Source organism: Rhinolophus hipposideros (genome assembly GCF_964194185.1).
Source record: "Rhinolophus hipposideros genome assembly, chromosome: 8".
NCBI lineage: Eukaryota > Metazoa > Chordata > Mammalia > Chiroptera > Rhinolophidae > Rhinolophus > Rhinolophus hipposideros.
The window spans coordinates 81,239,025-81,265,551 of record NC_138054.1 but is presented as its reverse complement, the minus strand read 5'-3'; the positions used below and the strand labels follow the sequence as shown (position 1 = coordinate 81,265,551).

The 26,527-nt window shown below is 46.3% G+C and overlaps 1 protein-coding gene across 2 annotated transcripts in view; it reads left to right on the top strand.

The window, feature by feature from the left end:
• The first annotated feature begins 3,287 nt into the window (after nucleotides 1-3,287).
• Nucleotides 3,288-26,527, top strand: part of ALPL (alkaline phosphatase, biomineralization associated) — a 55,184-nt gene continuing 31,944 nt past the window's right edge. Inside the window, exons 1-2 of one of the 2 annotated variants that reach the window (XM_081055843.1) lie at nucleotides 3,288-3,472; nucleotides 18,755-18,783. The gene's annotated coding sequence lies outside the window, so the exon portion shown is untranslated. The remainder of the gene's footprint in view (nucleotides 3,473-18,754; nucleotides 18,784-26,527) is intronic. The other variant, XM_081055844.1, reaches the window with a different exon arrangement.

Below are 26,527 nucleotides of genomic sequence, written 5' to 3'. Positions count from 1 at the left end.
GTTATCTCTCTGCCCTAACTAGTATGTGAGCTCCACGAGGACAGATAATCTTTGTTGTTTTACTTGTGTCCTCAGTTCCTAGAACAGTTCCTGGCACAGAGTAGGCATCCAGTAAATGCTGTTGAATGAATACAGTTGTTCAGCCTCTCTGAGCTGAGAGAGTCCTCATTTGAAGAGTGAGGATGCCATGAATTCTCAGTGTTGCAGAGAGGAGCGAATGCAGTCTCACCTTAAAGAGCTGTGCACCAGGCTGGCGGGCATTTCTGCAAATCATAGCTCATATATGCTTCGGTTATCTCATCTGTAAAGTGGAAATGAAAGTCCTTACTCTGTAGGGTTGTTGTGAGGATTAGATGGGTCAATATGTACAAAACAGTTAGACCAGGGCCTCACACGATGTCGGTGTTCGATAATGTTAGGCAGTTGGTTTAAGGATACTGCCTCCGTTTTCTTAGTCCTTTCCATTGTTTCGTTGAGTTGAAGGTGGGTCTGAAAGTGGCTCTGGGAGTCAAACAACTGAACCTTTGGTTCTGCCTGGGCTTGAGATAAAATGATCCTTCCAATCCAGGGGTTGAAACAGACAAAGGGTTTCCAGACTCCTCTTGAAGGATCCACCTAGATTTCAGGCTGTTATTTCCCTCACCTGTCAGAGCTGGGTCCGTGCTGCCCCCTGTCTACAGGCCTTGGAGTTTTGTTCTTTCTTGGTCCTTTCTCCTCCATCCCTCACCACTGAGGGCCTGACACCCCTGTGCTGGCCATTTCAGCATTTCTCACTGCAGGAGACTCCCCAGGGGTCAAGGAAGTTAGAATTAAAACTTCAGGGCTCCTGGCCTTCTCACCTCTAACTTAGCTTCTAATGCCCAGTGAACTTCGGGTCTTGTTCAAGGCAGGGGGTACTTCATAAACATGGAAGAAATGAATGAGTAGAAAAAGCCCCAGCTCTGACCCTGACCTTTAGGTAATTAATGTCTCTGGCCCTCAGTTCCCTCATTTCCAGTGCGGATTATAAATGCCTGCTCTGTCCACCTTCCAAAACTGTTATGAGAATCAAATGAGATCATCAGCTCTTAGAGCAAAGGGAGCATGGAGTCAAGCAGTCCAATTTGCTTATTTTTTAAAATAAGGAAATGGAGCCCCAGAGACAACGTATGTACAGTAAGTACAGACACAGAGAAACCCACTGCAATGAACTGTTTTCTACCAGCTGAGTGGTCCTGGAATCCTGGAACCTGAGCTGGATTTACAGCTTGTCCAGTGCAACCAGCCAGAGAGAATCTGAGCCTAGACAGGGAAAGTGACTTGCTCATTTCACCTAGGAAGCTAGGCCAGAGCTGGAAGGTAGGGCTCTTGGTTTCTGATCCAGGCTTCCTTCCTATTGTGTTGACATCGCTAGGAGGGTTAGCACCCTGGGAACTGGGGTGGCAATGGCTGCTGGGTGCCCCTGCCTCAATTGAATTCTCCTTGAAGGCAGAGCCCAGGAGCAGGGTATGAGGGGTAAGGGAGGAAGGTGGCAGCGCTGGCTAGGCAGCAGTCCCTCTCGATGATAACAAATCCCTGAAATCCCAAGGTGGGGTGGGGGCGTTACCTAGAGGAAAATCACCCAGACACAGGGGGCTCATGCGGGCCGTATGGCACAATCTGAAATGCCCATCCCTCATAGCTTTGGGGAGATCAGAAATCAGGGGCATGTATTGGGGGCCTGGAATTGGTGGAATGGGGTCCCTCTGACTCCCTCCTGGCTCAGCTTCCGGGCCTCTGCCCAGGCTGAGACAGCCAGGTTTTCTATGCATGGGGATTTGTTCCTGGCTCACTGAGGGTGACATCATCTCAAGCCTCCTGTATCCCTAAACCCTTCCTTGGAATTTGCGAGCAATTATAGAACCTCTCCCAGGTTTGGGGCTCAGTTATGGATGTTTTCACCCACAATTTTATATGCAAAAGTGTTGTATTTCCTACACTTCATTCATTTACCACCTCCATGATTTTTGCCATAATAACTGAACCCATTAAACACATAAATATTTATTCAATGTTTTGATTTGCTTTTTAAAAATATAAACTGATGCCAAAAAGGAAACTTTAGATCATTCCTGTAAATAAAGAAATAGTATCAATTGCTAAAAATACAAAAAGGAAGAAAAATAAATACAAATTCTTGGTTTTTGGTGCCAGTCCTCAGTTCTGGTTCCAATCATACGGAAAAGTCACCTGCGTGCTTTCTATGGGCCACTGTTTCCTCCTCCGTAAAATGGAATTGTTGGGAGATAATGGGTGCGAGATGCGTGGCCCTGAGCTGGCATGGAGAAGGTGAAAGAAAGAATTCTAGGTTGGTATTGGTTCTGCTGGCACTGACACCTTCACCCCTCTCCTCTGGCCTCAGTCCCCTCCTGTTCTTCCTTCCGCCCCCATTTATCTAAAATTTGAGTTTCCGGTGCAGTGTTCAACCACTGCACAGCGTCTCATATGACTGTCTTACCACGTGGTGAGGCAGCCAGGGGAGATGTCTGCCTGTCAAGGGGCAGGCAAGTCCACAGGGGTCAAGTGACTTGCCCGAGGACACCAGGGTGGAGTCTTGAACCTGGGCTGACTCCACTGCCCCGGAAGTGTGATTTCCCTCCCCAGGTCACCCGGTAATCATGTCCTGATGCTCTGGCTGGGACACCCCTTCCTCTCTAAGGGGAAAAGAGGGAATAGCTCCTGTCCAGCGGAGGCGCCCCTCCAGAAGCCACCCCTCCTAGGTCTCCCTTGGCTTCGTCCAGCCCTAGCCAGGGAGACAATGCAGGGGCAGGGAAGAGAGGAAGAAGCTAGCGGTCTGGTCTGGAGTGGGAAGGAGAGAGGCCAAGAAAGAGAGTCCGAGACAGGTGGACAGTGATGGATAGAGACATAAATCCAAAAAACAAAACAAAAGGAAAAAAAAACACAGGTAGACGGACACAGAGACAGATACACGGAGAGGAGCAAACAGATCAGGGGTGCCAGAAAGAAGTTGGAGCCAAAGATAAACGCAACACCCGCAGAGATCGGAATCAGAGCCCGAGCTCCCAGCGAGAGCGGTGGCGGGGTGCACCGGGGAAGCCGGGAGGTGGAGGGGGCCGGACAGCTGCAGGAGTGACCGATCGGAACAGCAGCGACAGCCGACCCCACCCCCAAGCCCACGCAGGGCCCGTGCGGAGCCGGGGCTGAGGGGGTGCGCCCCGATGCCCGGCAGGGGGCGCCCTGGCCGCGTGGCCAGACCCGCTGGCCCGGCCCGGGCCGGGGGCGGAGCGGGGGCGGGGAGGGCCGGGGCCGGGGCCGGGGGCGGGGTGGGGGAGGGCTGCCCGGCCGCGCTCCGGCCCCGCGGCCGCCTTTATAAGCCCGCGTGGGAGGTGGCCCTGGCAGCGTCGCGCTCCCGCCACTCCGTGCCCTCGGTCTCAGCGTACCGACCCCACGTCACTTGTGCCAGGACAGACCCTCACCCACGAACTCTGCGCAGGTAAGGATTCGACGCCTCTCCCGGCTCCTGGGGACCCCCAGGAACGTGGTTGATCCTCAGTCTCTCCCACATCCTCCACTCGCCTGGGATTGGCTGCGGGGTTGGTTATAAATGGCCGGACAGCGACCTCCGCGCCCCTACACCGCCCGTGTAGTAGCCCATTGCGAACCTCCAGCCACTTGTCCCGCTCTGGGACTCGCGCGCATCCGAGGCTCCCAGTTGGAAGTTGGACGTGGCTCCAGCGGAGCCCGCGAGCTAAGGGACCGCCGAGGCAGTACTGGGGTCTCCTGCCTCCTGGACCACTGCCTGGGTCCCCCCCCCTCGGTCCAAGCACCTCCTCCCACCCCCGCCGGTGCCCGATAACTTAACAGCCCGTATGGTGCCAACCCCAGCCCCCTGCCTGCCGCCCATCCAAGCCTCCCACTGCAGCCGCCAGGGGAGGACTCAGGTCTGTCTCTGTGGAGCTCTAAAGTAGTTTGGGCCAGAGCTGGGAGCAGTAGAGGGAGGAAAACTCGGAATCAATGGGGGAGGGGAAAGGGAACATCTGGCCTGTCGGTGTCTGTTTGAAAGTCGGGGTGGGTACAGCAACCATGGGGCAAATTTCTGGAGTCCTCGAAGCCCAGGGAGCATGCAACCCTTCTCACCATGTGCAGGATTGCCCAGGGTTGGTTCCTGTGCCCAGTCTTGACAAGAAAGAGTTAAATGCATGGTCAACAATTGGGGGGCGGGGTGGAAAGCTGAGGAAAGAACCATCCTTCCCCAACATTGTCTTTTTCTGATCCTTTTTTCCACATGTAATGGAGCTGCGGGGAGGAGGGAAATCCTGGAGATCTAAAGACAGAGCGATTCTCAGGCTGTGGAAGGGTCTTTGGGTGCTAAGAAGAGCTCAGACTCTGCAGGTGGATGGGTCTTCCCAGGGAGGCAGGGCTTGGCTGTCACCTTAGTGAAGATGACAGCAACTGTTTATTGAGCGCCAGCTGTGTGCCAGACCCTCTCCAAAACTTCACATGCATGGTATTGTTTGCAAATGCGGAAAGTGAGGCTTAGAGAAGTTAAGCAAGTAGTTAAGAAGTTAAGGGGCGGCTGGTGAGCTCAGTTGGTTAGAGTATGGTGCTAATAACACCAGGGTTGCGGGTTCGATCCCCTCATGGGCCACTGTGAATGTGAGCTGTGCCCTCCTTAAAAGAGAGAGAGAGAGAGAGAGAGAGAGAGAGAGAGAGAGAGAGAGAGAGAGAGAGAGAGAGAGAAGCTAAGCAAAGTAGGGACAGAGTCTGGATTTGAACCCAGACTCTGAACCCTACCATCTTAGCCTCCCACTTCCACGCTACTGCCCAAGAGATGAGGAGCTGAGGCTTGGTTCCTCCTTCTCACATTTCCAGGGCTCAGTCCTGCCTCCCCCTACCCTCCAGATTTGCCCTCTTCAAATCTTTCTCCCTTTAGCCCTTTCCACCTGTGTTGCCCCCACCCTACCCACTCCACTCCCTGCCGCTGGCCCTGCCCTTCTGCCTCCGCTTTTCTTCCTGAACTTCATACCTCTAAATTCCCTAAGCAGAAGAGACCCCTGGACACAGGTTCCCCATTTCCCAGCTCCTGGGGTGATAACAGGCTTGGGTGCCTGTGTCTGTGGCCCCACATGTAAAATGGGGACTATGCCTCTCCCATAGACTGCTGTGAGGGATAAAACTGAACTGAGGCCAGAAGCCAAATGCTATCTTCATTTAACAGCACCAACAGTGTTCCTGTTCTTGGTGCTGGGAATCCAGCAGTAAATTAAGCAGACAAAAGCCCTCTTCACACGGAGTGAGCATTTGGACATTTGCATGATAAACTTTTTTCAGCTCTGAAATTTACATTTTAGAATCGGAATCAAGCAATTCACAAAGAAGGCGATTAAAATGCAACAACACGTGTAAAATTGATTGGCCAACATTTGGTCCTCACTAATAGAGAAGGCCACCTAGCTGTCCACCCGGGGATGAGTTGTGTCCCCTGTTGTGCTTTTAGGCTGAGGAAATCAATAAATGGTACCTGTGTGGTGAGGTCTAGATTAATGCATGCAAAGTATTCAGGCGGTGCCTGTGCCTAAAAAAATATTGGCTATCATCAGCTTTAATCTCAGCAGAAAATGTAGCGCTGAGGCTGGGTGTAGGGTTATGTCACTGCTCCTAAACCCTGGAAACCCATAACTCACCTTCATCTAGGCTCTTCTCATTCCCTGATGGGCTGTGCTGTAGGGTGGCCTGGTGCCTGCCCCCTTTGTCCACATTCAGATGCCAACTATCCTAGCCACAGCCTTGGCCTGAAGCCTACAACTCCATGCTGGGTAAAGGCCTGGGGCTCTTATCTCCTCAGTTCCTCTGCTGTCTGCCTATTCTTGTGCCTCGATGTGTCCCAGCTGGGATATAGGGCAAAGGTAAACTCAAGCCCTTGCCTGTCCTGTGGCTTACACACCTGACATCCCCTAGAAGCTAGATGTAGTCCTAACTTTACAAGTGAAGAAATAGGTCTTGGAGAGGAGAAGCAACTTGTCCAAGAACACACATGCTACCTGGGAGCTGGGGCTGGATGGAGCCTGAGTGTCTAGGATTCCAAGTCTAGTGATCTCCGTGTTGCACCCATCTCTGGGAATGAGGCCTCTTAATCCAGGGTTAGGATGCAATGGCATTACCGGGAGTTCTCACCTTGAAATAGAAACTGGAATTATGAATACAAACCCCAGAGCTCAAAGAGAATATTGCAGGGAGAATGAGCAAGCTGGGCTGGGAACCAGTGCTCAGAAATCTCTGCTTGGCCGCAGGAATGCTGACTCAGCTCCCTAGCGCAGGCTGGAGCTACGCTGTGTGGTATTTTTTTGTTTTGTTTTTTTTTCCTTCGAGAGATGTCCTCGCTTGTAGAGGGCAGCTGGGGGCAGTAGATTGGAGGTTCATGCCCAGCACTGCTGTGTGACCCTGGACAAGTCATTTCCCTTTTCTGAGTGTCAGGTGAGGAAATCATCTCTGGTATGGGCTAATATGTACTTTGCAGCGTTGCTATGAGGGGCCAGCAAGATCATAAATACTCATCATTTTTCAACTCTGGGTTGAACCAGTGTTGGTAATTGTTACTGAGAAGTTAGTAATAGTCCCAGTTTCATCAGAATTTTCCTTCACCACGACCAGGTGATCCGTAAGGGGGGAAGGCCCTGTTTAGGTCACAAAGGCCTAGAGACAGCAAGGAAAACGCTGGCTTTGGGGGTCAGCATCTTGGGTTCCAATCCTAGCTATGTGTCCTGAGGCAAGTCACTTCACCTCTCTATTAGGTTCCTAGTAGGCCCTCAGCAACTTGAATATGATGCTCAGCGTCTAAAGAACATTCAAGAATAGTCTCCATATTTTTCCACCTCCACATACCACCCCCCAACATTTCATAATTGCTCCCAGAAAAATTTCATGCTTAAAGTTTTCCATGCTGAAACTCTCTCAACCTCACTGTGGCATGAAATCAATTGTTTGCATCTAATTTGACTTCTCAAATTAAGGGGTAAAATTTGAGATGAGGGTAGGGGGTGAGGGGAGGAGATGAGGAAAGCGAAGTTAAACCAGATGTGTTTTTGTTTAACTGCAGGATGGTGGTTAAACTGCCCCAGTATTACCATCGTTCCTTCTGAATTCCAGTAAGCGGGAGTCAGGTTTCACGAAAAATTGTAGTGTTCCTTCCTGGCTAGTGTGGACTCGCCCTCCCCATTATTATTATTACTATTTTATGTTCATCTGAGGCCACAGAGGACTGGCCAGAGAGGAGACCTCATAGATGCCTAGAATTTCAGAGCTGGAAGGTATTTAGAAGCTGGCTCTGTATTTAGAAGTATTTATAAATACTTCTTGCAGACCCGGGAGACTGAGGGTCCCAGAGGGGAAGGGACTTGCCCAGAGTCACCCAACTGCTTAGGGCAGAGTTGGACTGGGAATTCAGTCTTCCGGCTCTGAACTCCAGGACCTTCCCAAAAGTAACCACTGTCTTAAATTGGGTGTGTATCCTTTTCATGGTACATCCTTAGTATACTTATTTTTTAAAATACAGAGTCATTCAAGGGAGGATGCAGATAGTTTGGGTTGATAGAAAAAACTCTTCAAGTCAGGAAAGCAGAGTTGAAGTCCTGGACTTGATGAGACATTAGCGGTGTGTTCTTGGGCAAGTCACTTCCCCTCTCTGAATCTCAGCTTCCTTGTCTGTAGGCCAAGATGCCTGAGGAGCAGGAATAGGGGGTGAGACTTCCCTAAGACTTGGAATGGGTCTAATTCAATCAGTTATTTATGGCTTAGGTTATGGCAGGTCCGTGACAAACTGCCTTCTTACGGCAGCAGGGGGCTGGTGTGATGGATTATTGACTCCTGCAGTGATTTAAAAACTTTGATTTAGTTGTTGGTGTTGTTAAACTAGGGAATTTCATTTTAGTTCTCTTGAAAGAATCAGAAGGCATGGCCACAGTGGGCCACCTGCCAGCCTGGCCACCAAGGCTGGAGCAAAATAGCCCCTTGCTCCGTCCACTTTACCAGGGTCCCCACCACTCCCTATCCTCTCATACGCAGCCCACTTGCCTCATTGACATTACCTGCCTACTTTCTGAGTTTGCAATTTCTGGGCTAGGTGCTGTGAGGCCACGGAAGGGGGGCTTAGACCTCATCCGAATGACTGCAGGAGGCGTGGGCCAGCCTTCAGGGGGCTCAGGGCAGGAATATCACACACACAGACATCCGTGTCTCTTCTGTGGCCCGGCAGTGTCTCTGAAACATGTCAGCAAGGTGGAGGGAGCTTCCTTCCTGCTTTGGTGGTCCCCAGGAAGAGTCTATGGGCTCTAGAGTTTTTGGGGTGACATCAGCCTGTCGGGGCTCAGAGAGCTGGGCCTACCCCCTTGAGGACAGGCAGTCCTGGGTGCTTCAGTCTAGAAATTATGCAGCTCCCTCAGGGAAGAAACTCCCTTGACACCTGCCACCTCCCCTATTCCCCTACTGCTCCCCAAAGCCCTGTGCTCTGGTGTTCACCCACTTCACAGACAGGAAACACCACCTTGCCCTCTAAGCCCACAACTGTGTTCCACCCCCTTTGCCAGGAGCCAAGGCCTGGTGAGGACAGAAGGTACCACAGCTGTAGCACAGATCTCTGAATTGCCATGACCAAGATCAGGGCAGCATGGGAGGCCAGGAACCCTCCTGGTTAAATGCTGGGGCTCGGAAGGCCGCTGCCTAGACGGGAGATTCACAAAGTGCTCTGGGGGTCCAAAATGAATAAGGGGAGCTCTGATTCCTGATAGTAACCACAGGTCCCTTGTCCTGGTGCTGGCAGAGGAGTTCAGAAATGTGCCTGTGGGAAGTAGCATTTTGTGAGCACCCAAGGGGCACCAGGCACCTTCAGCCTCTTTCATCCTCACCGACTTCACCCCCTGCCTTTTGCAGGTGAGGAGACTGAGGCTCAGAGGGCAGACACCTTGAGTTCCAATCCCTCTCCTAGGAGCCTCTGTCATCCTGTGTTGACCCGCGGAAGCGAGGAGAGGGGAGGGGAGGCTGGGAGATTATTTCTGGGAGTAGACCTTGGCGGCCCTGTAGTGAGGTTCTCATCCCAGCTTGATGCATACAAGCGTCTTCCTCCTTCCAGATCTCAGTTCATGATTCAGGTGGGTGAACTTCACTTGGCCAGGTCTGCAAGCAGCCGGCAAAAGCTCAGCAAACATTGCATGTTCTTTGAAAAAGTGTTTAGGTGGCTTTTATTTGAAAAAACCATCAATTCAAACTTAAAAGGATCTACCATGTGACTTTTGGTTAAGCCAGGCTCGTGCTTTGTCTGATCTACCTTTTACTTCGTCTACAAAACAACAGGGTGGGTACTCTCTTAGATCTCAGGTTGAGGTTCCCAGGTCTCTGTCCTCTCATCCCCCAGGCCTCTTTGTTGGCTGTCACTGGACTGTATCAGGCTTGGCCTTTCTCAATGTCATTTGTGTCTTTTTCCCTTCACCTGTCCCCACTTTGATTTACCGGCTTCTTACAATATAAGTTAATAACTTATTCATCTGCCACCATTCTGGGTAGAAAGTGTCTCAGCTGATTCTGAGCCCCGCTTCCCTCCCTCACTCCTACTAGGCACTTGTACAGCTGCTCTGTTTTCTCTGCTTACCCCTCCCACCTACACACACCGCTGCTGGCATTGCCATTCCAGGTGCGGTGTTCAGTGCCTCACCTGGAATTGCTTAGTTTTACAGCAGCTCTATGTGGCAAGTGCTGTTATCCCCACACTACCGGAAACGGTCACAAAGTGACCCAGCTGGGAAGTGGGAAACATACCCATTTGTCGCCTACCATTGCGAATTCCCCCACTCAAGTCTGCCTCCTTCTCTGTGACATGAATGACACAATCTAACTTCTTAGAAGAATCCAGTTCCTTATTTATTCTGAAGTGATCAAGTATAGTAATTCATATTTCAGCTTCAGTCTATCAAGATAGCAAAGATAAACAGGGTTCTCAACACCTCGTTCAAGCCCGTGCATGAATCACCTGAGTATTTTTTGTGAAAATGCTGTGTTTTAATTTTCCCTCTTGACCTAAGCCTTATCGTTAACATTTAAGGGCTTACTCTGTGTCAGGAACTGAGCTAATCACTTTGAATGGCCTTTTTGTATTTAACTTGTTATCCTCTCCATTTTACCGAAGAGGAAACGGAAACTCAGAGAAGCTGAGTAACTTAAGGTCACACAGTTGGAAAGTGGAGATGAGACCCAAATCCAGGTCTCATGCTCTCTTGCCCAATCAGATTAGCATCTGGATTCACATTTTTATGCTTGGATACAAGCCCTCAGAGGACCTCGCCGTATACATTTGTTTTCAGTGGAACTGCCTGTTTCTGGGGTTTGCAAAGTGATGTGTGGTAGGTGGTCTCAGAGGGAGGGGACCAAGCATAGGCACTCCTGGTTGGGCAGCAGCATCTGTTCTCCCAGACAATGGGTCTTAGCCTAGTTACCTCCTCTGCTAGTCAAAAAAAAAAGAGAATAATCTTAGCAGGAAGCATCTTCAGAAACCCAGAGGGGCCTGGGTTTAAATCCCAGCCTGCCATTTCAAGCTGTGTGACCCTGGGCAAGTCCCTTTCTCTCTTTTGGCTTTCAATTACCCTGCCTGACAACCATGGCTTACAATGAATGACGCTAGGCCTTAGGACTTTTCTAGTTCATGTATGGCAAATACTTGGCACGCATGCTGCCACTTCCCTGTCCTATACTCACGTCAGACATCACTAATCAACCACTGCTCTTTTTCTTTCTCAACCTCAAATTCCTTCTAAATGCAGTCCTCCAGGCAGCCATCATCAACTACTTAGAGTTGGCACACAGATTGAAGGACATCCCAGAACCAAATTAGATTTAATTATTGTGTGGACAGGGGTGGAGAAGGGTTAGCCCCAGGGTGGCACCAAGGTCAGTGTCACCATGCTTCTCAGTCTTCTTTTCCTTGTCTGGGAAAGTAGGAGGAACCCAGAGCTAATATGTGTCAGATCTCACCCCTGCTGTGCCCATGTTCTGTCCTCAAGGGAGGCTCTGCTTTCTGGGGCTGTTCACAACCCAGGCTTAAAGTAACAGTGAAAAGGAAGGGGCTGATTTCAGATCCTCCTGGAGAGTTCTGCTCACCCCTTCCCCCACCCTCTGTAATAGTATCAATAGTAGCAATAATAATAAGAGTTATTAACATATACTGAATATTTATGATGCCTCAAGCCACTCTGCTAAATATTTTATATACATTCATATTTTCAATCCCTATAACAGCCCATTTTTCAGGTGAGGAAAATGCCGGAGAGGTGAAGTCATTTGCCTGACTTGCCCCAGCTGGTGAACCGGTGGAGCCACTGAGATTTGAATTCATGTCTGTCCAACCTTGAACCTACTTCCCCTCCCCTGCTCAGTGCAGGGACTGCCACACTCTGGCCTTCCTCTTCCTCAGCTCACCATCATTATTTCTCATTCGTGGCCGTCACACTCCTTTGCCTGTAGAAAGTGCTCTTCCACGTAAAGCCTGCCACGTATGCATGGAGTAGCACAGCCAACGGCTTCTCCATTTTTGCAGGTTAGAAAATTGGGCTGGAGATCACACAATGAAGAAATGCCGATCCCCGCACCAGAGAATTCAATGTCCTACCTGTTCCCTGGGCCTTGCGGAGCAGATGGCCCAGGCAAACTCATGAGTATTGCAGCTGAGGTGGGGTTGGGTTTGGTCTATCCCAGATAGACCAATCCTAGTTCCTGTTTTAATCAGCCGTGCGACCCTGGACGAGTCTCTTTAATACTCCCAACCTCTGTTTCCAGGTTTCTATCATACTTTTCAGTTTTTAAAGCCTCTTCTTTTTCATGAACTCACTGATTTCTTAAAACAGCCTAAGAAAGTATTATCTTCATTTTGCAACAGGGCGTGCTTGAGATGCAGGTCAAATCGATAGCAAAACCAGCCCTCAAACTCAGGTCAGGATCCCAGACTAAAGTCTTCCCTCGGTGTGTCCCCAGCCTCTTGCATCTTTGCCTTTACACCTGCTGTTCCCGCCCTTGCAGGGTTCGCCCTGCCTGTGATGCCAGCTGGCATCATGGCTGCTTTTGTAAATCTTGCTCAGAAATCTTGAGCCCTTTGTAATCTGATTATCCACATACATGCCTGGCTCTGAGCATGAGCTCCTGAAGGGCAAGAAGCCTATGGGAATCATTCGTGAATTCCGGTGTCTAACCGGGTGCCTGTATTCAGCAAGTGTTTAATGTCCTTGAGGGAGTGAAAGGCTGCCATATCTGGCAGGGGTTCCCACAGCCCATTCGGTCTTAGTTACCATGGAGAAACCGGTGAAGGCTCTCTGTCCTGCTGGCTTTGCTACCTGAGCCTCCCCAAACTGAGCCCAGCTGCCGTTCCCAGATCTCCACGGGTGTCTTCATCTCCCCACGGATGACACTATCTCCTAAGGGGGTTGTTAGTGATTGGCAGCAGGACAAACCAGTTTCCCTATTGACAGCTCCGGCCCTTAGTCAGGTGTGAGTTCCCCCAACATTATACCTTGGACCAGTCTCTTTGTCTGTTTTATTCACAGATGTACCCTCAGTGCCAAACCGTAATTTCTTTGATAATAATAATAGCAATGACTGCACATAGAGTAACACATCTGTATGTATCATGCTTCCTGGTGCATAGTCTGCACTTAGTACACATTTGGTAAACTTGCACAGTGCACCCTGAGCTGGACCCAGACAGAGGTTCCTAGGAAGGGAAACTCACCTGTCACCTTGTCCCTGTCTGGGGAAGCCTCGACACGTGTTAGCTCTCTAATTCTCTGGCACTGCCCACGGGTAACAGCAACAGGAACTAGCACCCCTCCAGATGTGAAGGCCCATGACAGATGTGAGGGAAGTACGGCTGTGAGCCATAGAAGATAGAAGGCAGAAGGGGGGCTCAGTGTGGTTAAGTAACTTGTCTGGGGTCACAGAGCGGGTGGAGGTGGCAGAGCTGGGATTTGAATCCAGAGCCTGGAGTCTTTCCCGTCTGCCTCCCGATCTGCTAAGCAGACTGGTTTGGGCTTTGGTGAGGGAGGACGTGTCTGTCTTGGGGATGGCTGATCCAGAGATCCAGGCATACTTCTAAACAACCTTAATTGGTTTAACAATAATAGTAAGAGTTGTCATTTCTGAATCCCTCTGTATGGCCTGCTAAGTGAGTTTTTTCTATACCCTTTTTCAATTGGTCCTCTTAACTTCCCACAGGGTAGGTACTGAATCCTTGTTTTTGCAAGTGAGGAAAAGCATGAAGGGAGGGGACTTGCCCAAGGTCATGCAGCTTATAAATGTTAAGCTGGAATTTGAACCTGGGCAGCCTGGCTCCAAAGTATGGACGCATAACCACTTAATATTAGATAAATCTCTGCAGGCCAGATGTGTACACTTTCTTGAACCTGATGGTTTTCCGAAGCCCAACTCGGAGAGGATGTGAAGCAGGAATTCACGTGACATTCCCTGGCACCGTGAGCTGTGGGGTGCAGAGTTTATCTGTCCCCTGTGCGATTCCTGGGATACGGGAGAGATGGAGGGGGCGCACAGCAAAGCAGTCCTGGTATTTCCAGGACCGGGGGGCAGGGGGAAGCCAGAGCAATTACCCTGTTTCCCCGAAAATAAGACCTAGCCGGACAATCAGCTCTAATGTGTCCTTTGGAGCAAAAATTAATATAAGACCCGGTATTATATTATATTATATTATATTATATTATATTATATTATACCCAGTCTTATACTAACATAAGACTGGGTCTCATATTAATTTTTGCTCCAAACGATGCATTAGAGCTGATTGTCTGGCTAGGTCTTATTTTCAAGGAAATACGGTAGCCTGGCCGGAGCCACTGCTAACTCAGAAACCTCAGTCCAGGGCTCTGGCCTTGGGCCTGACCCTCCAGGGTTCCTATCTCAGGCTTCCAGTGTCTTCCTGGGGTGGGAAATCTCAGCACACTGACTTGTGTGACAACTTTGCTCTGAAATTTCCTCTTTCAACACTCAAGTACCTGGGTTGGCCTGCCTGCCTCACTTCCCCTTTTTGTGGGAATGGATCCTTTCCTCTGTAGCTACATGATCTGAATAATCAAGTATTTCTTGAGTGGCCCCTGGCCAGGCAGAGCTCAGCTGCACAAGGCCGCTAGTTGGGGCTCCAAGGCAGGCCTGCCAACCTCCTCGTCCAATCAGCGAAGGCAAAAGATGGGGAAGCCGCCTGTCCTGTTGGCTTTGCCAGGCCAAGACGCGGATGATTCCTGTAACAGAGGCAACCCTGGCCTTGGGGCTTCGTCCCCTCACTGCCAGGAAGTTGTTCCTGCTGAGAGAAGAAAGGGGCTGCCCCTGTTCTAGGAAGTTCCTGCTGGAGTGGCTTTTCTGGTCAGCTCACTTTGGTTCTTGTTTCTTAGCACCTGTCAGGGTGGAGAAAGGAGAAAGTCAGGAAGGGGGAGAGAAGGGTGCAGGAATGAATTCACTCATTCATTCATTCCTCCAACAAACATTCCCTTAGCCCAACTGCCTGCTGGCCCAAGGCTAATGCTGGTATTCACAGATGGACTCTGGTCTAGTTTTTGCTTTCAAATAGCATCCGGTGTATGGGGAGATGGTTGTATAAACAGACCCATACAGAGTCCCAGGTGACACAGGGCAAATGAAAGTGCAAGAGCTGTGGGAGCAGAGGAGGCCACTTAACCACACCTTGGGCAGAATGACCGCAAAGCATTTCTAGTCTTTGTTTTTTCTCCCACAAATGTTTTCTGAGCATCTTCTATAGCAGAGTGTGGTTCCAAATGCTGGGGTTCCAGCAGGGAAGGGCACACACAGTCTCTCCTCCTGGAGCTCCATTGTACTGGAAGAGACAGACCATAAAGACATTAAATTGCAGACAGTGATGAGCACTACGAAGAAAATAAACAGGGTTGTGAAATAGTGAGGGACCAGGGTGTTGTGGGGGTGGGGAGTGGGCTGCTGCTTCTGGCCTGGGCAGGGAAGGACTCCGAGAACGTGGTCTTTGAGCTGAAAAACGAGCAGTGAGCCAAGCAAGTGTTCCTGGCAAGAGAACAGCCAGTGCACAAACCCTGAGGGAAGAGAGCACCCGGAAGGTCTGCGTGGTGAGGGGCAGGGCCAAGGGATGATGTCAGGAAGGTGGGCAAGACCCTGGGCTTGTCGACATCTGATTGGCTCTGGAAGGAAGAGCAGGGAACTGCCAGAAGAAGTAAGGGTGGGGTGACCTCCTGTTTGTTGGATGGCCCCTTAAAAACAGTTTGAGCAGGAATGGCCTTTGGGGCTTGCCACTCCGGCCCTCTCCAGGTATAGATGGGTTGGCTGAGGCCCAGAGAGGGAAAGTGATCCTCCCAAGGTCACAAAGGGAGATAGTGGGACTGGATCTAGAAAACAACCAGTTTCTCTCCAATCTGCTTACATAGATAGCTCTTCTGAATTAAGGTGGACATTAATTAATCACTTACTGATTGCCCAGAAAGTTACATACCTTGCCCAATTTGACAGTGATACAGGGACCAGGTGAAGGGTCATTCAGATCTGGGTTCCTTATGACTGACCCTAGCTGGCCAAATGACTGAACCTCAGCTTACTCATAAAATGAGGCTAGTACTATAGCAGTGCCCCATACCCATGGGAGACACAGCCCAAGACCCTCAGTGGATGTCTGAAACTGTGGATAGTTCCAAAAACCTATGATGAAGTTTAATTTATAGATTAGGCACAGTAAGAGATTAACAACAATAGCTAATAATAGAGTAGAACAATTATAACAATATACTGTAATAAAAGGTAAGTGGATGTAGACTCTGTCTCAGAATATCTTATTGTACTGTATTCACCTTTTTACTTAAAGGAGGGACTTGATGGCTTCCCTTTGGCATATCCTAATTGCTAGCGTCACCAATCTTGCACTTTGGGGCCGTTATTACGTAAAACAAGGGTGGTTTGAACACAAGCACTGTGATGCCTCCAGAATTGATGTGATAACCCGGCTACGTCTGACCAATGGGCGAGGAGTGTCTACAGCGTGGATACGCTGGACAAAGGGGCGAGTCACTTCCTGGATGGACGGAGTGGCACAGCACGCGATTTCCTCCCACTCCTCAGAACCGTGCACGATTTAAAACTTATGAAGTGTTTATTTCTGGAATTTTTCATTTAATATGTTCTGATCGGGGATGACCCGGTGAGATGACGGAAGGTCACGGAAACCTTGGGAAATGAGACCACAGATCAAGGAGGACTAGTCTAATGCTTTCTAGCTGAGGATTCAATGAGATGTAATGCACACTCTGCGTTACGTGGAGCACACTCTGCCAAGCACAATCTGAATATGGACTGAGCATTTTTGTTTTCATTTATTTTATGGACCCTGCGATCTACAAATCGATTAATCACGATCCTTGTTTCGAGCCGTCTCATCATTGGTCCATAGTGGCCCTCTTGCCTATTGTTACAAATGTAAAATATCTATGCACTGTCATCCAGTAGAAGACCAGAATATTGACAGTAATTGACATTCTCCTCTGGACTCCTCCATTCCTCTCCTACCCACCTCCCTTCACACGGGGTAAAACCCCTATCCAGAATTTGGGAGTTCTCATTCACTTGCTTTTTTTAATTAACATTTTTTAATTTTGATTTTGATTAATATTTTTATTAACAGTATCACATATAGATGTACCGTATATGTGTATCTGGAGTTTCTCATTCCCTGTGCCTATTTTGATTAGAATTTAAAGTCATATAAGTGGATCATCTATATGAAAAAATATATTTATATCTATATGAAAGGGTATCTGCCCAATCTCCTGGGACTTGTTTTTTTTTTTTTTTTCACTCATTCCTTTTTTCTTTTTTATTCAAGTTGTGCAATTTTTTTCTTTTTAACTTTTATTTATTTAAGTGTGTTTTTTAAGGACCCATCAACTCCAAGTCAAGTAGTTGTCTCAATCTAGTTGTGGAAGGCACAGCTCACAGTGGCCCATGTGGGGATCAAACCAGCAACCTTGTTGTTAAGAGCACGGCACTCAAACCAACTGAGCTTACCGGCTGCCCCTTAACTCACTCTTATATTGCTGAGATTCATCCATATTGTTGCATGTAGCTGTAATTCTTTTTTACTGCTGTATAATATTCCACTGGGTAACTGTTCCACAATTTTTACTAATTCCATTTCTTGTTGATGGCATTTGGGTTACTCTCAGGTTTTTGCTAGTGAGAATATTCATGTACATGCATTGTAATGTATGCATTTAGGGATTTTTCTTTTGACATGTTCCTAGAAATGGAATTGTTGGGTCATAGAATCTATGAAAATTTTTTCAGTTGAAAACAACAAGATAAGAACAAACTGTTTTCCACAATGATTGTATCAGTTTACACTCCCCCCAGTAATAGATAAGAAGTCCTGATATTCTGCATCTTCTACAATACACAATATTGTTGGACTTCTTAATTTTTTCCAACCACGTAAGTGTACGATTTCTCATTGTAGACTTGATTTACTGTTCTCTGATTACCAATAAGATTGAATAAGTGTATGAGTATGTGTGTGAGTCCTCTTCTGGGAATGTCTTTTGCCCATTTTTCTGCTTGTCCTTTTCTTATTAATTTGTAACAGTTCTTTATATTCCTGAGTTTTGGAAGTGGAAATTCTAAAATTTAATATAGTCTAATTTAACATCCTTTTATTTAATAGTTAGTGTTTTGGGGTCTTGTTTAAAAGACAGTGTGCCTTACTCCAAGGTCAGAAAGCTATTCACCTACAGTTTCTACTAAACGTTTTAAAGTTCTAGTTTTCACATTAAACCTTGGTCCATGTGCAGTTGATTTTGTGTATGGTGTAAGGTAGGGATCCAATTCGATATTTTTCCCTCATCTAGATACCCATTTTTTCTTATATTTTCCAGTTCTCTTTGTTGCTGATGTATAGAAATGGAATAGTCTTTTTTTTTCCCATTTTGATCTTATCAAGCTAACTTGCTAAACTCTTTCCAATTATTTGTCTGTAAATTCTATGTAGACAATCAGTTACAAATAATGATAGTTTTCTTTGTGTTTTTTAAACTTTATGCTTTTAACCTTTTTTCTTATTTTATTGCACTGTCCAGAACTGCCAGTACAATATTAAATAAAAATAGTGATGATAAGTATCTTTGCCTTGCTTTTTATTGTAGAGAGAATGTTCTAAAGTTTTCCCATTTAGAATACATACGTTTCAGATTTTAATAAGCTGCTTATTTGGGTTAAGGAAGCTCTCTTCTATTTATAACTTATTGAGAGTTTTTCTTTAAGCAATAACTTGTGTTGGATTGTACTAAATGCTTTCAAAAGATATCTTAAAATGATTATATGGTTTTTCTCTTTTAATCTATTAATTTAGTAATTACATATATAGATTTTTCTAATATCAAACCATCCTTGTATTCCTAGGATAAATCTAACTTGTTCATTATGTATATATTTGGTCATGGTCTGATAACACCTTGTTTGGAATTATTATATCAATTTTCATGAAAAAAATATGCCTCTAACTTTCACTTTTTTAATTGTACTTTTCTGCTTTGGTATTGCAATTATAATGGCCTTATGGAATTAGATGGTAATATTTTCTCTTACTGTTCTCTGCAAAAATTTAGGTAAACTTGAGACAGTTTGTTTCTTGATGTCTGATACAATTCACCTGTAACATCACTCAGCTGGTTTTCTTTGTGGATTTTAATTACTGTTTAAATTTTTTTTTATTCAGGTTTTTTATTTCTTCTTGGGTCAGCTTTGGTAAGTCATATTTTTAGGAATGTGTGCATTTAATCTACTTTTTCAAATTTATTGGCTTAAGTTTGCTTATAGCATGTTCTTATTATATTTCTCATCTCCGTAATAACTGTCTTCTCTCTCTAGTTAATTAACTAATTAATTAATTGGATTAATCTTGCCTCAAGTTTATTGACTTTTTAAAGGACCAACTCGAGGCTTTGATCTTCTCAATTGAATCTTTGTTTTCTGTTTGGTTGATTTCTCTATAGAATCTCCTATTTGGGGGAGGTTTCTGGTTTTTTCTAACTTCCTAATTTGGACAATTAGCTCATTTATTTTTAGCTTTTCTTTCCAAACTTCCACAATTTTTGATGTGTAATGTTTTTATTATCATTCAATTCTAAGTAATTTTCAATTTCTATGATTTTTCTTTGATCCCAGAGTTATTGAGGGATATTTTAAATCTCTAAGTATACGGGAAATTGTCCTTTTAAAATTGCAACTTCTAACTTAATTGTACCATGGTCAGAGAATGTGGACTATGTGCAAGAAAACCTTTTGTTTAAAATGTGAGACTTGCTTTATGGCTTGGTATGTGACCGGTTTTTAAAATGTTTGTATGTTCCTGAAAAGAATGTGCATGAATTTGTTTCTATCATCCTACATTTTCATTTTAATTTATCTTGAATTTTCTGTTTTATTTTTAATGTTTATGACTTTAAAAAAATGGTTAGCTGTAGCTTTTCCCTACAAAGATAAGATTAGCATTTTCTCAGATCCCTTGATCTCCCTCTTCCCCCTTCAGCCCTTATTCTTCATCAACATGCCCTTCATCCCCTTTGATATCACATTGAAATTGTCTGGATTTTTTTAGTTCAGAGGTATTTTTGATATATATTCTCCTTATTCTTTTCTTTGATCTTGGAATTTTTTTTTAACTAAAAGTTATTTGCTCAGCCTTCACATATCTTTAATATCATGTGTGGAATTTGTTTCTATTATGTAAGTAGTTACTTCAAAATTGTTTTTGGGGGGGAGAGGGTGGAGAGAGGTCTTTTTTGGTACAAACCTGAGCCTTTGAATGTTGTGATTTTTATTAGCCTTTAACATTTGAATGACCGTTTGGCTGATACAAAATTCTCAGTTCAGTTTCTTTTCCTTTGGTACTTGGGTCAATTCAATTTGATACTTATTCCTTTGTAAATGATCTGTTTTTTTCTAGACTTTTAGAATATGTTGTCTTTTGCTATTCACTATAATACTTTTAAGTGCGCATTTTTCCTTATCTGCCCTGTTTGATATATTTGGGCCCCTTTCAAATTGAGATTTTTAATTTTTCTTTTGTCCCAAGGTTATCTTCATTATTTCTTCAAATATGTCCTCCTTTGATTTATTTTCCTCTGCTGGGACTCCTTTTATCTAGATGTTGGCACTTATATTTCCATTTCTTTCTTTTTTGGTTGATGTAGGATTTCAGACAATAAAATGCACAGATCTTAAGTGTTCAATTCATGTATGTTACCTTGTCACCATGACCCCAAAACAAGATTTAAAAAACATTTATATCACTCCAGCAAGTTCCCTCACACCCCTTCCTGGCCCACTTTGCCTCTCAAATGCAATCATTATTCTGATTTCTTTCACCATTTGGTCTTTTCTAATTTCATATAAATGGAATCATATAGTATGTTCTCTTTCATGTCCAGTTCCTTTCACTTAACATCGTGTTTTCGAGATTCACCTATATTTGTTGCATCAATAGTTCACTTCTTTTTTATTTTTTTGCTAAGTAGTTTTCCACTTTATCGACATACCACCATTGTGTTTTCATTCATCTGTTACTGAACATTTAAACTGTTTCCACTTTGAAAGTATTATAAATAAAGCTCTATAAACACTTATGTAGGAATCTTTGTGTAGTAGTATTTTTATTTCTTTTCAGCAAATACTTAGGAATAGAATTGCTGGATCATGTGATAAGTGTGTGTTTAACTTTATAAAACACTGCCAAACTCTTTTCCAAAGTTACTGTACTGTATATTACACTCCCCTGATAAATATATGTGACTAATAGATTTTTCTATATTCTTGACAATGTTTGATTATGCAGGTAATTTTGATTTGGTTTTAGTCATTCTGGTGGGTGTGAAATTTGTTTAATTTTCATTTACCTGATGATGTGGAGCTCCTTTCCATGAACCATTTGTCATTTGTATGTTTTCTTTTTGAAGTGGCTAAGTCTTTTGTCCATTGTGTGTGTGGGGGGGGGCGGGGGAGGCAGTGTTAATCATTTTATTGTCAACTTGCTAGTTCTTTATTTACTGGATACAAGTCTTGTCAGCTATATGTGCTGTGCATGCTGTTTTCCATTCAATTTTTTAATGGTATCATTCGATGAGCAGAAATTTTAAATTTTGATGAAGTCTACTTTATCACTTTTTTCTTTTATGAAGTTTGGACTCCTTGCCCACCCCAAGGTCATGAAAACATCCTCTTCTGTTTTCTTCTAGAAGCTGTATGATTCTGGTTTTATAATTAGGTTTATAATCCATTTCAAATTAATGGCATAAATTGGGGTTGATGTTTTAACTTTTAACTGTTTTACCATGTCTTTCATCTTATCTGTTTCTTCACCCTTCTTGACCACCCCTGCCCCCTTCAGAAGTGTTCCTCTACTTGATATACCTGTTTCCTATTTCATTCCTCAGCTGTCTTGTCCATGCTACCCATTATGTTTATTTCATATATATATATACATATATATATATATACACATATATATACATACATACATATATATATATATATATGATAGTTCCACTTGGGTCCTTTAATGCTTTCTTGTTTCTGTTTTGTATCGCTAATATCTTTCCTTATTTCTTTTGAATGTTTCTAATGCTTATTTAACCCAGGAGCTCATTTCTTGGGGGGCTTCAGCTCTTCTGTCTGGTGCTGGGGTAAGAATCGAAGCCTCACCCCAGTCTCTGTCAGCACCAATGAGCCCAAGGGGATCACAGTCCCAGAGGGGAGACCCATAGGCACCAGAAACATACAGCTCCACGTTGGGTTTGGCATCGCCACCCTTGCACCCTAAAGTAACGAACTGTACCGGATTGGGCCTCACTTTCAGCACCCCAGGAAGAAGCAGCCAGGGGAGGGGCTGTCTGCCAGGTCAGAATCCACCAGCCTGGAGATCTGGAAGGGAAGGGGTCACAGGGTGACCGCGGAGGCCCTTCCGTTTCCTTTTGATTCATGTAATTCCACGTTGCCTGCTGCACTGCCCTGAATTAATTCCAGCACACCTGTGCCACCTGCCTGGGCTGCCGATGTCCAAGTGAGAGCGGTTGTTCCAGGGCAGCGGGCATGGGGGTGTGTGTGTGTGTGGGAGGGGGTTGCTGGGCAAGGCTTGATGCAAAGAGGCAGCAAGAGCAGAAATCAACCTTGGTATTCTTTCCTACAGTATTCTCCACCACCCTAAAGACAGTGCCCTGCCCCTTCTCCTGGCTGCAGCACCCCTCCCACCCTACACTTACCAATTGAAAACCTCCTTCTATCTCCCCAGGAGATTCTGTTTTCTCCATAATTTCCTGGCTGTAGTGATATTTTGCTCCATGATTACTCTGGGGTTGATTTGAGGAAGAGGGTCCAGGAGCCATCTAACTTCATCTCACTGTTAGTTTTAGGGCAGAGTGTGTGTACCCCCTTCCCCACCTGCTTGGCATCATCAGCTAGAGCACAATGACAGCCAACTGATTCAAGACACCCCTGAAGTCAGAGATATTAGAAAAGATGGACCAAGAATTTTAAATGAGTGTTAGAAACATGCAAAAGAAATAAGGAAAGATTCTAGCAACATAAGACAATAAGAAAGTGTTAAAAAAAAAAAACACAAGTGGAACAAACAATATGAAACACCAGCCTCATCATCTGTCCCTGCCCCAACCTTTGCACACACCTTACAGCTCAGTATTCCCTAAAAAGAGACCTTCATGGCCTCCCGGCCTTGGCATGGGCTGCTCCTTGTACTCCCCCCACTTCTGCTGGAAAAATTCTTGTGCATTCTCAAGACTCCCTCCCTGATGGCCCCTCATGGTCAGTGTGAGGTTCTAGAGTTAGGAAACCAGGGTGCTTGTCCTGAGTCTTCCAACTAACTGGCTGTGTGACTTTGGGCAGGTCACACTACCTCTCTGGACCTCAGGCTCTGCTCGGAAAAAAAATGAGACTGTTGGGTAGTGCTAGATTATTCTGAGAGTACCTACCTGTTAGCTCTGACAGCTGGTGGGGTGGTTAAAAACAAAGGTTCTGGAATGGGGCTGGCAATGATCCCCTCCTGGGTCTGCATTTAATCACTGTGTTCCAGTGAGCAGTTATTTCAACTCGCAAAGCCTCAATTTACTAACCTAAGAGCTTGTACTTTGGAGTTGGACAGTTTGAGTTCATAATCCCAGCTCTGCCACTTGCCTGCTGTGTGACTGCAGGCAAGTGACTTAACCTCCCTGTGCTTTTTTCCTCCTCTGTAAAATGTGATTGACGCTAAGAGTGCCTACCTCAGAGTGTAGGAGCACTATTCTGCTGGTGGTGGTTGTTCACCATTATACAGATTTCTCCACTCAGTTCAACAAATTCTTGATGTTTGTCTGCCTAGCTCTGCTAAGGGTTTTCTCAGTATACCATCTATTAAATTTTATCTCTTAACAGATACATTCTCCTTTGCCTTTTATCTTTATAACAACCTTGCAAGATAAGGATGGCTAGTCTTGTTTTACAAATAAGGAACCTGCAGCCCCAGGCATAAGGTCACTCTCAAAGCTGCATGGTCAGGACTTAACCTGTGACCACCTTCTCCATGGCCAAGGTCTTTCCACTACACTGCAGTGTCCAGAAAGATTAGACTGGGGTTTAAGGATTACTGAACAAATTCTGATGGGAAAGCTCAGTGAGAAGCTACCTCACCCCCTTACGCGTGTACTCCAGTGGTCTCTCTGCCCTTGGCCATACACAAAATGTGGGTTTAGTGATGGGCCAGAAGTTAATTGAAGAGGCAGAGCAAGGGTGGCTTGGACAATTAGGGGCTCACGTGACCTGGGAGTGAGAGCCAAAGGGACTCTGGGAAAGGGAGGAGGATTTTTGGAGCTCGCAGAGTCAGCAAAGAGGAGGATCGAGTTTCAACAAGCTCAGAGCTGAAACTGGACAGCGATGAGGGCCTTGCCAAGACGCTGAACCCCGGCCACACCGTGTATTCCTGTGGGTCTGGGCATGTGACACCGCCTTGCAGAGCCTCAACTTCCTCATCTGCCAAAGGGCTCCTAGTACCATTTGTTACAGTTAGGGAAGAGAAGACATGGGAGAGGGGCAGTCCCGTGCCAGAATCTCAGTTCCACAGCTGGTTATATTGACATGCACAGACTTGAGATTTAATCCTGAAACTTTAGTTTCCTTATCTGCAGTTTAGGAATTACATGTCCAGCTGCATGGGATTATTGCAAGGCTACAGGGATGACTTTTTGGTAAGATCTTCTCTGACCTGTCTATTTAAATCTGTATAAAGTGCCTCACCTCCCCATGCTCCTCCCTGCCTTCTTTTTCCCCAAGACACTTACCCTTCCTGACACCCTATTGATTTTACTTCTTGTTGTCTCCCCACCAGCAGGAATGGGGCTATTTTGTTTGGCACCGAGAATAGCCCCTGGTATATCGTAGATGCTCAATAAACAGTGGTCGAACAAATGTTGCTTGAATAACATATAGGGAAGGCTGTAGTGCATGGGGGGATGTTGAATCAGTGTCAGCTGGATCCTAGAGATGGAGGGCAGAGGCACAAGAGAGACCAGGACAGCTCGTTTGGGGTGCCAAAGGCTTTCCATGAAAGCATTTGGGGCCTGAATTTCAGTCTTAGCTGATCCCACAGCCTGTAAAAGGTGAGCCCTGTAGGAGAGTAAAGTTGGATGGGCCTGAAAACTGGGGCTTCTCAAGGAGCCAAGACCTATGGACAAACAGGAAGATCCTGATACTTGGCTTTCCTCTTTTCTTTAGCTTATAAGCCACTCTCACTGCTCCTAAGCGGAAGAGACCATCTCAGAGAAATGGCCACACCAAAGGCTAGGAGAAGAAGCACTGGGTTTGAAACCAGATAAATCCGTGGGCATGTCCTGGCCCTGCCCCTCTTTAGCAGAGGGACCTTGGGCAAATCACTTCACCTCTCTGAGCTCTGTTTCCTCCTCTGAAATGGGTGCAGAAGTATTATCCCTGTACACTCACCTCCTAGGGCTTTTGTGTAAAACCCAGTTCAAATGTGTCTCATGACCAATCGTCTCTAGACTGAAGGACCTAGAGGGCAGAGCTTGTACCTATAGCCCCCAGGGCAGGGCCAGGCATACCGTAGGCAATTAGAACCTCTTGGTCAAACAGTTGTTAAACTCAGCTGACAACAGCCTGATGGAAGGGGAGGGTCCAAATCCCACACGGAGTAGGGCTGTTAGGCAAATCCCACCCAAGGACCTCCTACAGTTCTACAAGATTCCAAGAAGAAAATCCAACGTGTATTCAGCTGGACTCTTATTGTACCATGCACTTGAAACTGATCAACCCATCTTTAGCTTGTTTGCAAGATTTGTTCTTTGGTAGCAAGAGCTGGCTGTGTTTGCTTACTATATAAGGGACTGAGAAAAACTAGCTGAATTGGAGTCCTGAGGTGAGACTCTGTGTTCCAAGTAACAAAGTCCAAGGCAAACAATAAGGGAACTTAATTGGCTCATGTAACTGTGATGTTCAGAGACAGGCTTTCAGACATGGCTGCCTCAAGGGGCTCAAACAATGTCACCAAAGACTCAGATTCTCTGCATCTGTCTAGTCCACCTTTTGAGGGTTTGCTTCATCTTCAGGCTCCACGTGATACCCTCCCCATCACCCTCACAACACACCATCCAGGTGGAGAAAGACTTCCAGCTTAAGCCAATCAGGACCCACCCGGAGCTGCTGTGGTGGGATCAATCTCACCCAAAACACATGGCTGAAGAGGGGGGCGGTGGCTTTCCAAAGGAAACTTGGTAGTATTATGAGCAAGGGGGAATGGATTCTGAGTGGCCAAAAATGACCACAAATATCCACTCCAGTCATCAGAGGGGGAGCAGTGGAAAGTCATGGAAACATCTGCATAGCACATTACAGTGTGCAAAATTCCTCCCCGCCCCTCCCCACAAGAAGCCGATATTGGAGGCAGAATGGTGTTAATTATCTCTGATTTACAGGTGAGGGCTCAGCCCTTGAGTCTTCAGCCTCTCTGTGCAGAATTAGAAACCCAGAGGGGTAGGAACCAATGTGACTGAGGCCCCTCCCTTTATGGAGGAAGTGCTCTGTCCAGATATGAGACGTCCTGAGGAAGCTACAATCACGTGAAAGCCCAGGAGGAGCTGGTCTGGGGGTGGAGGGCACAGCCTGACCTGAAGACTGGGCAGGAGGCCGCAGCCGGGCACACCGCAATGGGAGTCCAGTACCACTCACGGCCGGGACCCGGCATGCTGACCCAGGGCTCCCTGTACCTGAGGCAGCTGAGACATCAGGTCTGCCATCCGTGACGGAAGTTGCTGTAGGACTGCAGTGGAGGTAGCAGGCACCCTGGATGTGGAGCCAGACAGGCGTGGCCTACATGCCAGCTCTCCCACGCGGTTGCTGGCTGACCCTGTATCTCCGCTTTCTGAGCTGCAGATTTCTCTTCTGACCTGAGGCCGATAATACCCACCTCACTGGGTTCTTGGACAGCTGAACA